At 44.4% G+C, this 12,326-nt stretch overlaps 1 protein-coding gene across 3 annotated transcripts in view; it reads left to right on the forward strand.

Annotated features, from left to right (window-relative positions):
* Positions 1–12,326, forward strand: part of camkk1a (calcium/calmodulin-dependent protein kinase kinase 1, alpha a) — a 61,519-nt gene that overhangs the window by 3,751 nt on the left and 45,442 nt on the right. Inside the window, exon 1 of one of the 3 annotated variants that reach the window (XM_086179467.1) lies at positions 11,702–11,835. The exons of the other annotated variants lie outside the window; for them this stretch is intronic. The gene's annotated coding sequence lies outside the window, so the exon portion shown is untranslated. Of the gene's footprint in view, positions 1–11,701; positions 11,836–12,326 lie in introns of those variants that run through there. 3 annotated transcript variants of the gene reach the window in all.

Raw genomic sequence — 12,326 nt, forward strand, 5'->3', positions numbered from 1 at the left:
TAATAAAAACATGGTGTACCATGGTGCTCCCATCCCTGACTTTCTGTCATTCTCTCTCCCTTGTTTCTATAGTCATGCCTGTCCCTCTCTTCCTTCTGTATATCTGTCTTTTTCACTGCCCCTGCTTTTCTGCTCTCGTTCCCCGCAAACCAGTCAAAACAGAAGGCTGTCCCCATTGAGCCTGGGTCTGCTCGACGTTCCTGCCTGTTAAAAGGAAGGTTTTCGTCGCCGCTGTTGCAGGATGTGCTTGCTCATGGAGAATTGTTGGTTGTAAATTCATTGAAGGAGTGTGGTACTAGACCTGCTCTACCTGTTAAGTGTCATGAGATAACCTTTGATGTGATTTGGTGCTATATAAATAAAATTGACTTGACTTAATAGGTTGTTGCTTGATGGAGTTGTTAGGTCGCATGTAACTGTATTCTCATTTATTTATGTCCAACTGTAAATACAACAGCATAAATAACAACTTTTTTTAAAAAGCTTTCTGCTTTAATTTCTGATATATTGTCTGCTAGTCAAAAAAATTGTAATGAATGTGCAAATTGCTTACAATGTAATCTCTGTTTTCTATGTGAGAAGGCGAATTATGTGTTAAAATATGTTCTTAAATGCATTATTGTGATGATGCAGAAATTTCTTGCCTCTATATTATATTCTACCAACTCAAGATAACATCATTGTCAGATACAAATCCCCAAAAAATTACCCCATCAACATTTCAGTGGATTTTTCAAGGAAAATGAAAGCAAAATTGATATTATTATTGATATTTTCAATCATATCAAAACTGTAGTATCAGTCAAAATAACTGCAATATATTGCCTTAATATGAACAATCAGTTGTAGACTGTCAATCAAGACATCTTGGAAAGTTGCATCCAGTATCATGACAAATCATTTGTCTTGACTGGCCTTAAAACACTGAGCTCCACAGTCTGTCACAAATGGTATGTAACATTGAGAGATCCAACTACTTTATACCAGCTTGAAAAAAGCAAAGACTTGCAATATGAGCTGTGTTTGATGTAATATGAATGAGTGATGTTCAGACTACAACATAAAAACTGTCCAACATTTATCTAAAAACAATACAATAATCATATAGACACTCTTTCATGTATTCACACAGATATGCAAACACACAGACACCCCACCCACACCCTCCACACACACATGCTACAATGCTGATTTCTGTTCCCTCAGCATTATTCAAGTGATTTCCCAGAGGGGCTGAAGCTGTTGACATCTCCTCTTTCCACTAGCCAGGTTGCAGCTCTGTGTGATTACCAGAGCCCGGAGGAGTGTGAAGGAGTCTTTGAAGAAGGTTTAGTTGTCAGCACATTCAGCTGCCAAAAGTGAACACAAACTGTAGGTGAAACAGTAGATGCTCACTTGTAACATACAAAACAGTTGTCAAATAATAATGAAAAAATTAAGTCAAAATGATATGTGGAAATAGCAAAATAGATCTGGTATTCATGGACTTAACATTTTTAATGACTGCTCCAAGAGAAGTAAAAGTACCTGTTGGCAATATTCTGGGCGCATTTTCTTTTAAATAACATACCTGGCAGAGCCTCTGATTTCCACTCAACCATTTAGAACAGGCTGATCTTACCAAAATCTCAACACAATTGCAACAAATGTAATGAACATAGAAATTGAGCTGCTCAGCAATGCTCAGTAACACAGAAAAACTGTTGGCTAATCCAAGTACTAGTTTGTACAAGAGACTCCCAACTATTCGGTTCAATTTATTCTCCCCTCAGTGTACTGATGTGATATGCTTTTCAGAAGAACAGCAAATACAGTAGGTAAGCTCAAAAGCTCTTTGTGTTTCACAGTCAATTTTCAGTATCTAATCCTCACGTGCAACAGTGTAAAAGAGTAAAATCAGAGATACAGAGGGTACATAGGTTAGCTATTACAGTCTGCATTCCTGTGACATCAGCACCCTTAGGTAACACCAGCTAGTTGCTATAAATATGCCATACAACATAAACAAAAACATTTGGTTTTGGTGAACAAGTTTATACTCTATAATACTTATTTCTTAGTAAATTTTCAGGAATATAAATACAAAAAGCCACAAAAATTAGCTGAGGGAGATGACACGCACATTTATGCAGTACACCATTGAGGATATATTGAGCCTGGCTTAAAGCAGAATGCGATCTTAAGAGGCATCAGCTACCTTTCACAACCAACCAAACTTACAATTCTTGTTCTGTGAGATGTTTCCAAGCTGCTTCTGAAACAGTTGATTACTATGAAGGCAGCATCAGTATACCCTTGATGTTACCAATAAATCAGTTTGACAGCTCTCTGAGTAACTTGAGAAGTAAACAAAGATGGTGCTCTGAACTTAAAATAGATAAGAATTTGTGTACAACTAGGGCCTTGTTTATTTATATAAATGAAAAGATACTGAGCTAGGCGGCACGTTGGTGCAGTGGTTTGCACTGTCGCCTCACAGCAAGAAGGTTCAGAGTTTGAGTCCCGGCTTGGGCATGGGATCTTTCTGTGTGGAGTTTGCATGTTCTCCCTGTGCCTGCGTGGGTTATCTCTGGGGACTCTGGCTTCTTCCCATCATCTAAAGACATGCAATTGGGGACTAGGCTGATTGGATACTCTAAATTGACCGTAGGTATGAATGTGAGTGTGAATGGTTGTTTGTCTCTATATGTTGGCCCTGCGATGGACTGGCGACCTGTCCAGGGTGAACCCCGCCTTTCACCCATAGCCGCTGGGATAGGCTCCAGCCCCCCCCCCCCCCCCCATGACCCTGAATAGGAACAAGCGGAAGACAATGGATGGAAAAGATACTGAGCAATTAGCAATTATTTTATATTTGCTAAAAAAGGCATCTGAGGCCAGCTGACGTTAGCTGACTGAACTGACATGCTAATGCTTTACTTCCCCTTTCCTCAGCTATCCTACAAGGCCATTTGAAATCAATGTTTTTAGACGATTCCCTGATTCAAAACTTTGCCTTTGAGCCATCTGTGAGTAGCCTAGGAACAGCAAGCTTCCATTTTTAACAAACCCCTGAAGCAGTTTGAAATGAGTTGCTACGCTCCCCTGGTGATGCTAATATTTCTCACCATGGTATTCAACCAATTTTGAAATGCTTTGATTACATTGTCGTCATCCTCCTCCTCTGCTTATCTGTTTGGTCTGGGTTGCAGGGGCAGCAGCCTCAGCAAGGAAGCCCAGACTGTCCTCTCCCCAGCCACTTTCACCAGCTCTTCCGGGGGAATCCGGTAGCATTCCCAGGCCAGCCGAGGGATATAATCCCTCCAGTGTGTCCTGGGTTGGCCTCGAGGCCTCCTCCCGGTTGGGCATGCCTGGAACACCTCCCGAGGGAGGTGTCCAGGAGGCAACAGACTGTTATAGCACCTGCATCACTGTGGATGCTGCGCCAATCTGCCTGTCAATCTCCCGCTCCATCCTACCCTCACTCATGAACAAGACGCCGAGATACTTAAACTCCTCCATCTGAGGCAGGACCTCCTCCCTGCCCTGGAGTGAGCTGGCCACCCTTTTCCGGCTGAGGACCATGGCCTCAGACTTTGAGGTTCTGATTCTCATCCCAGCCGCTTCACATTCGGCTGCGAACTGTCCCAGCAAGAGCTGGAGGTCGTGGCCTGATGGAGCCAAGAGGACCTCATCATCTGCAAAAAGCAGAGACGGCATCCTCCCGCCACCAAACTTGACCCTCTCCACCACCCAGCTGTGCCTAGAAATTCTGTCCATAAAGGCTATGAACAGAACCAGTGACAAAGGGCAGCATTGGCGGAGTCCAACCCTCACCAGGAACAAGTCCGACTTTCTGCCGGCAACGCAGACCAGACCATCACTCCTTTGGTACAAGGGCTGAACAGCCCTTTGTAAGGGGCCATCCACCCCATACTCCTGGAGTACCCCCCACAGGGTGCCCCTGGGAACACGGTCATAAGCCTTCTCCAGATGCACAAAACACATGTGGACTGGTTGGGCAAACTCCCATGCCCCCTTCAGCACCCTAGCGAGGGTCAAGAGGTGATCCACGGTTCCACAGCGCGGATGAAAACCACACTGCTCCTCCTCAATCTGAGGTTCGACTATTGCCCTGACTTTCCTCTCTAGTACCCTGGCGTAGAACTAGAAGAAGGAGTGTGTTCCCCCGATAGTTGGAACACACCATTTGGTCCCCTTTCTTAAAGATGGGGACCACCGCCCCGGTCTGCCACTCTAAAGGCAAAGTCCCCGATGCCCACGCAATGTTGCAAAGATGTGCCAACCAAGACAGCCTCACAACATCCAAACCCTTGAGATACCCAGGGCGGATCCCATCCACCCCCGGAGCTCTGCCACCACGGAGTTGCTTAACTGCCTCGGCGACTTCTGCCCTGGAGATTGGACGACACCCCCCCCCCCCAGCACTCCCCAAACTCTGTCTCCTCCATGGAATATGTGTTGGTGGGATTGAGGAGTTCCTCAAATTATTCCTTCCACCGCCCAATTATCTCCCCAGTTGACATCAGCAGCCTCCCATCACCACTGTAAACGGTGTGGGCAAGTTGCCGCCTTCCCCCCCGAGGGGATGGACGGTTTGCTTGAACCTTTTTCAGAGCCCACTGATAGTCATTCTCCATGTCCTCACCAAACTCCTCCCACACCTGAGTTTTTACCTCGGTGACTGCCATGGCTGCACACTGCTTGGCCTGCTGGTACCAGTCGGCTGCCTCTGGAGACCCACAGGCCAACCATGCCCTGTAAGCCTCCTTCTTCAGCCAGACAGCTCCCCTCCCCTCTGGTGTCCACCAGCAGGTTTGGGGATTACCGCCACGACCGGCCCCAGCAGCCTTACGGTCACAGCTCACTACAGTGGCCTCGACAATGGCAGAGCGGAACATGGCCCATTCGGACTCAGTGTCCCCCACTGCCCCTGGGATGTGGTCAAAGCTCTGCCAGAGGTGGGAGTTGAAGATCATTCTGGCAGGTTCTTAAGGCAGGTGTTCCCAGCAAACCCTCACTACTCGTTGGGGCCTTCCAGGTTTGTGCGGCGTCTTCTCCTGCCACCTGATCCAACTCATCACCAGATGGTGATCAGTTGACAGCTCAGCTCCTCTCTTCACCTGAGTGTCGAGAACATGCGGTTGCAGGTCAGATGATACGACTATAAAATCGATCATAGACCTACGACCTAGGATGTCTTGGTGCCACGTGCACCGGTGGGCATCCTTATGTTCGAACATGGTGTTAGTTATGGACAAACTGCAAACTTTGTCTATACAAGCAGAGAGTCTGGTGGCTATCAGAAAGCCCACCCCGGCCCTCCACCTTTCATCTGTAGCAACTCCAGTGAAGTAGAAAGAGTACTTGGGTTCCGGACCTGGGGTTGTGTGGCGAGGTGAGGCTGACTATATCTAGCTGGTAACACTCAACCTCTTCCGCCAGCTCCGGCTTCTTCCCTGCCAGAGAGGTAGTGTTCCATGTCCCAAAAGCCAGCTTCCATGCCAGGGGATCAGACGGCCAAGGCCCCCACCTTGGACTGCTGCCCAAACCAAATAGCACCGGACCCTTCCAACGAGTCCAGCCAGACGCCATGAACTAAGGCCCGGCCACCAGGCGCTCGCCATCGAGCCCCTACCCCGGGCCTGGCTCCAGGGCAGGGGCCCAGTGCCCCAGTGCCCCTCCAGGCTGGGTACGCAAACTCCTAGATTTACCCTCCATGAGGGGTCTGTTGAACCATTCTTTGTCTGGCCCTTCACCTAGGACCAGTCTGCCTTGGGTGACCCTACCAGGGGCAAAATGCCCTGGACAGCATAGCTCCCAGGGTCACTAGGGCACTCAAACCCCTCCACCATGATAAGGTGACGATTCCAGGAGGAGATTACATTGTGTTATGCTGTTAGTGGCTAATGTCATGTTGCACTGGAAACCTTTTTCACTTCTAGTCCAACTTGCTTTAGTACTTTCCAACACTTGCAATGTGTAATATCCACCACACTAAACACAAGAGAAATATCATTCCGCTACTTGATTTGTTATTCTGACTGAAGAAGTTAAATATTTCAGGGTGTTTGTATTTTAGTGGATACATGAATACATTTAATAGTGCTCATTAGTTCATACAGCACCTGCACACAGTCACATATGCGTATTAGTATTCATCATTCAAAGCATGGCCAGTAAAGACTCTGGGGGTTCTTAGATCTGTTAGTTAATCTGGGCCAAGTGCTTACATGCACTACACCCCTCTTGCACCTCTCCCCATTTATCATTAGCTGTTTTTTGACACACACTTAAAATAAACTGTCCTCTGAGAACAACATTTCATGTTGTAAAATCAAAACAGGTGTAGTGGAAGGGTAAGCTCTAATGAGGTTTACATAAATACAAACAATGGCCTGTTTTATCTCATTCATCTCATTAGAATGGTTCCTTGGTAGAGTTGTTGTTTGATTGTATCTCCTTTAAGTGTATTTTCATTTTTGTATATTGAGCTGTGATGCAATAACCTAGATGACGGTTATTCAAAGCACTTTCAGTTTTAAAATCTGGTATATCGTAAAATAGTGAACTCTGAAATCCCTTTAAACGTAGTCTCTAAATGTCTTGGGTATTTATACATAATTCAAGATGTCCTGCTGTGTATTCCCAGACCTCTTTGGTCATTTCCATCTGGGCCAAGAGTGAACAGAAGAGTCTGCTCCCCCTCTGGAGACCCTTGTCTGTCCAGAACTTGTCCGCAAATCCTGTCAGCAGGGTCTCCTCTGTGGCTTCTTGTCACAGTTGCTCTCGCCTCAGCCCACAGATGTCCAGCGAGTTTACCAGTTAGTTTTTTGGATATTGGTTCATTTTATTTTGGACATGGCAACATGTAGATAATTTGGTTGACTTCATTTATTGTTTGCTGTGACATGTTGGCTATCTTTTACAATATGTGAGTTTATGTAACACTGGGCTGTAGGCGAATGTAATTCCTTGTTAGATATTTCAGTCCTGTAATTTTGTCAGTAGTCAGTAGTGTAAGATATGAGACCCTCCATTACTTCAGCACATTGACAGTAGACTTGATTCTGGGATAGAGGCAATCTGGCTTTAGAAAGGCACCAGATGGGCTGGCCCACTTTAGTGGACTGAAAGGCCACCAGCAATGTTTGGAAACATGGCCTGCTGGCTGTGGCCCATGGCCCACTTGAAGGTGGAACAGGCCATCTGACAGTGGATAATCATCTTCTGTGAGTGTGTTTTGACTGACTTGAGGATGCTGTTTATGAAGCTTGTCCTGGTTTGGATCGTATTTAGGATATAGTGTGTATGCCGAACACGAAGATTCATTCATATCCATGATTGCATGACAGATACTTGTATTCTAATTTCTGATTCCTGCATGCTATTTGTGCAGGCACTTGTGTTCCTACACAAAATGGCTATTTTAAAATTAGGGCTTTTTTAAAATGAGACCACACCAAAACTTTGCTCATGCCAGATTTAGCAACATTTAAAGCCAGCATCGTGTTCCATATTTGAAACTTTTCCTCAGTATTTTCAGTGATGGGAAAAACAGGAAACGTTCAAGATAGTCATCACCGCTGTCATCCTGTCACTGCCATTGTGTTGGACAGTGAAGGAAGATATCTAGCCATGTTGGTGTGAGGGGAACCTGTGAATGTGAAAGCATTTTGATGCTTTCTCACAGCTAGCTTGTCAAGACTCTTTATCCCATCCCTGAAAGACAAAACTCAGTTAAGTCTTCACTACAAAAGTGATACACTCTTCTTACAGCCATACTGTTTACATTTCTGTCACATCACAAGCCACCAATGCTCAGGTAGTCATAAGCTTTTAGAAACAAGGACACGATGGAAAAGTATCCTGGTTTCTTCTGAAGAACTGCTACAAGCGTTATCGGGCTCTTGAAAATCTGGATAAAGGCTCAGGTGGTGAAATCAACAAGTGGTGCTTGATCATATCTGGGATAGTCAAATCTATGTCTGTGCTGGTTTTCCTTTTCCCTCATGCATGTGTAAGCATGAAAACACCTCTGAGCTGTAAAAGACAAACGTGTCACAAATACACCTGCTTATTCAGCATATATCTGAAGCCTGGAGCAATATAAAATCACTAATTAACACATATTCCCCTATAGATCTTTCCATTGGAAGTCTAATTTAGTTCAGCGGAGTGGAGAGATAAGTGCTGCAATGGTGGAGGAGGCTCTGGCAGGCTAAGTGGTGACAGTGTTGCTGGAGGAGGAATCGGCTCTCACGGCTCCAGAGGCAGGTTTGTGATTTTGGTGAGATCTGCCAGCTAAAGAGAAGGAGCTTAAAGCTCTGCTAAGATCTCTGCTGACAGTTCTTTCCTCCTCAGCCTCTCTATATGACAGAGCACTATTTCTGCTCTGTGTGGATGGTGGAATTGCTTGAAAGCCAGCCTTTTTGATAAAATCCTTTAGGAGGGAGAAGTAGGCGCTGACCCTGAACCAGCGGACAACAGAGCACTTCTTTTTAAGAAAGCATTCTATTTTAGTGAACATATCTCTCCTCAAATCCAATCTGGTGAATCGACCAACCTTGGCTGCCCTTTCCTGGCTCTCATATCTATATCTCTCTTTGAAGCTCGAACCAGGGTGGGGAATTTGACTCCCTAGTGCTCCCGTTACATTACATTACTGATGAAGGGAGAAGGAATTTCACAGCAAAGCAGCTTGAAATTCTTCTGTCTTCCCTTGATGCTCTGAGAAGAAAATCATACCTTGCTTCCAAAAAAGAGAAATGCGTCACAAGCCATTGTACTGTGAAATATATAAGGTTATTTAATTTGAAGATGTCTAAAACATATTATCGAATGCCTCGTACATCCAGAGTACAAGGAAGTGCAATGCATTATTGATACACTGACACCACATGTCAATGTATTTTTGCCTTTTTCAGGATATTTTTTTTGCACCTACAGTTCCTGTTGTATTGCAGGTGATGACGAATGAACGACTTTGGACACATCGGAATAGTAAAAGTAAGAATCAAAAACCTACTGTTTTTTTGTCTGCTTTGCAGTCTGGATCCCGGATCGGTTGCCCATAAAATCATCACCACTATAATGATTTTTGCGGTAAAATAAGCTCAGAATGCTTATTGTTTTACTGTTTTATCATAACTGGCTTTGAGAGACATATTTTCTGTCTTTCCTCATCTTGTTTTGTTTGTAATGTGTTTGCGGTGGCTCACCTCGTGCTGTCTTTCCTCTTCAGAGCTATTCACGGCACTTTTCCTGTTGAATAGTTATGTGGAACTATTTCACCTCATGTATTGCAGTACAGTAGCTAAGCAGTTGCTGTTAATTAGATATGTGAATGTGCATCTTTATATCTGAGGTCAAAATGTAATTTAGCATTCAGTGTTTGCAAAAAAAGGTTATCCTGCAGGAGTCATGTTGATGTAGAATGCTAGTGATGTAAGGCTGATGATTAAATGCCGGTTACGTGCAATGTTGCCGTGACGACGGAAAAGTGGCCCACTTTGATGTACAGTGGTCAGACGGTGAAATTTTCTTCATGGGAATATATTTATACGATAATAACACGTGAGTCATAGAAGCTCCAGGCTAACTCCAGTGCCTCCCAAGTCCTTGTGACCTTTCCCCAAACATGCCACACAACCACTGGACAGGTTTTGTTTCGAAGAGATTTGTTTTTCAGTTATTGTTGTTTTGAACCACCAAAAACGAATTAAGAAATGTGCTCCAAAATAGATGAAGCCCAAAAAGCTTTTTATTTTGATGTTTTAAGTGCTGTGACAGATGTATTAGCATTGGGAAGTGCTGTAGAGCCTCTGTGGCAGTGATGAAGTAGCTGAAATAAAATCCACGAAGGAGCTTTTAACTGCAGCCACTACTGAAAGAGGGACGACAGCGGTCAAGCTGCAAAGTCAGAGAGGAGATGTATGTCTTCACTGTGAGTATGACTGATGGTATTCACAGTTTGAGGCCATGGTCATCGTCTTGTTCATCGCATTTTTCTGTCTGGCTCTCAGCACGATGTAGCAAAAAACTCTGTGGCACCAAGCGTGCTGTAGTACAAGCCAAGGAAGATTCCATTACAATTTGGGAATTTGGGGCAGATATGGTGGCAACAGGAGATGAAATATATAGAATGTTGCGGCACGGTGGCATAGTTAGCACTCTTTCCTTACAGCAAGAAGGTTCCCAGTTGGAATCCCAGCCATCCAAGGTAGTTTCTATGTGGAGTTTGCGTGTTGTCCCAGTTTTCTCCTGGTTGTCCGGTTTCCCTCACTGTCAAAACATGTAATTTAGGTTATTTACTTTTGTTGGTGCTTCTGAGCAAGGTTCTGGAAGAGGATGTGGAGTTGGTCAACGAGTGCTACATGCGACTGCACACTGCTCCACTGAGGATGAGTTCAATATAGAGGACAAATTTGGCTGTATCATATACGTGTAACAAGTCAAGATTTGGTCTTCTTCGTGTGTGTTGTGTAATACAACCCAGTTGACACTAAGAGATTTTTTTTTTTTTTTTTAACCACAGGGCAGCATTACTCTATTCCTTCATGCAAAATCACCTCATGCAAAAACCTTTTGCTCTACGAGACAGCCTCACACTGTGACATGTGTGGGGTTGTGAGGGACAGCTCATCTCTGCGTGCAGCTTTTATTCAGACCTGAGCATGAACACGCCAGGAGCCAAATTCACCTTTGCAGAAGAAGAAGAAGAAACATTATACACATTGACATTATAATTGATGGATGCTAGCCATTTTGGGACAACACTGACTTTGAGCATGTATTTGAGGGTCTTCTTAACCAGAAATTTAGTGAGTGAGAGAGAGAGAGCAAAAGAGAGAGAGAGAGAGAGAGAGAGAGAGAGAGAGAGCGAGCAAAAGTTCTCCGGGACCTCACTGCTGCTTTAAGCTGGTTGCTGTGAGCACACTATGTAATAACCAGGGGTGAGTCAGATGAGCATATGAACATTTATATAATCTCCCCTCATTGGGATTTTAGTAACTTGGCACTGTTAACAGAGACTTTCTGAAGACTCCTGACAGTGGAGAAGTGAGTGGGACCAAACATTTTCAGGTGAAAATGCATCCTCCATGTCATATGGCCTTGTATTTTGTATTTGCTAGAAAATATTAATAGTCAAACATAAATCCATGGGCCAAGGCTTAGAAAGCAATCTCCAGTCACACAACCAGGACTCTGAGGGACAAAGGTGTTTGTGTGTGAGGGTACTATTTAAGAGTTTGGATAAAGGTAAGGGATCCCTGGGATATTCTGCCACCCTGAATGATTTTGAGGGCATCATGTTGCTGGGTGAAGATGGGTGGTGTCTCATTTTCAGCAGGAACATAATCCTACATGGATTCACATCATTGCAGATTTCCAGGATTGCAATACAGCTGATGGCTATAAACCCTCCTCCAAAAATAGACTCATAGCAGGTCCACCTATTGAACAGCATTGTCACAAGTACAGAAGAATGAGGGTGCAATTCTGGGCTGATCTGTCCTAGTTAGAGAGACCCTGGTCAGGTGGCATTTTCAAGATTGCAGGAAAAGCAGCCATGCTGGAGGTTCAGATTCTTTGTCATTGTGAGTAGGGGAGGAATAATTGGCTCATCTAAGTTGCCAGTTTGCACTCTTTTATCCTGTGTAATCCCGGGCTTACTGTTTCATGTCGCAGCCAACCTTGGGTAGGGTGGACCTGCATTTGGTTGGGATTGTCCTGGAGTGTATTTCTATCCCGTCAGAATGATAGCGGGACCCTGAGTGCAGCCAGGACAGAACAGCCACAGGTTTTCTCCATTACATCACGCTGATTGGTCTTGTAAGTACATGTTTATGGATACAGCTAGTTGCCTCTCATACAGTTGCCTGTTAATCCTGTGGATTAAATTAAAGAGTTCCAGGGATTAGTCTGTCAGTTGAACACACAGAAAAGGGAAAGGCAGGCCGTGCTGTTGTGGATTTAGATCTAGATGGTACTTTAATTCTGTGTTGTCAGTTTTTTGCACCTAAATATGACTTTCCCTGCATAAATGATTCATTTTTAATGTACTATACACTCACAAAATGGTAGCACAACAGGACTAAATTCACCTTGGTCCTGAGTTATGAACTAATAGTCTAGACTTTTCGAGCCATTTTGACATTAAGCCAAACAGTTGACATATTGTAACAGCAGGGTGTCCCTGCCTTTGCTAGCAGCTAACAACCCTGAGTAGTGGCCTCCAATTAAAGGTATCCACCACAACCTTGGAGAGTTCCACCCCATCAGTGAGTAGAAGGAAAAAGCAATTTTACATGTCAGTGGAGCCC

The sequence above is a fragment of the Aulostomus chinensis genome, chromosome 15, assembly GCF_037954235.1.
Source record: "Aulostomus chinensis isolate RoL2024-O1b breed Wild chromosome 15, RoL_Achi_v1.0, whole genome shotgun sequence".
In the NCBI taxonomy this organism is placed as follows: domain Eukaryota; kingdom Metazoa; phylum Chordata; class Actinopteri; order Syngnathiformes; family Aulostomidae; genus Aulostomus; species Aulostomus chinensis.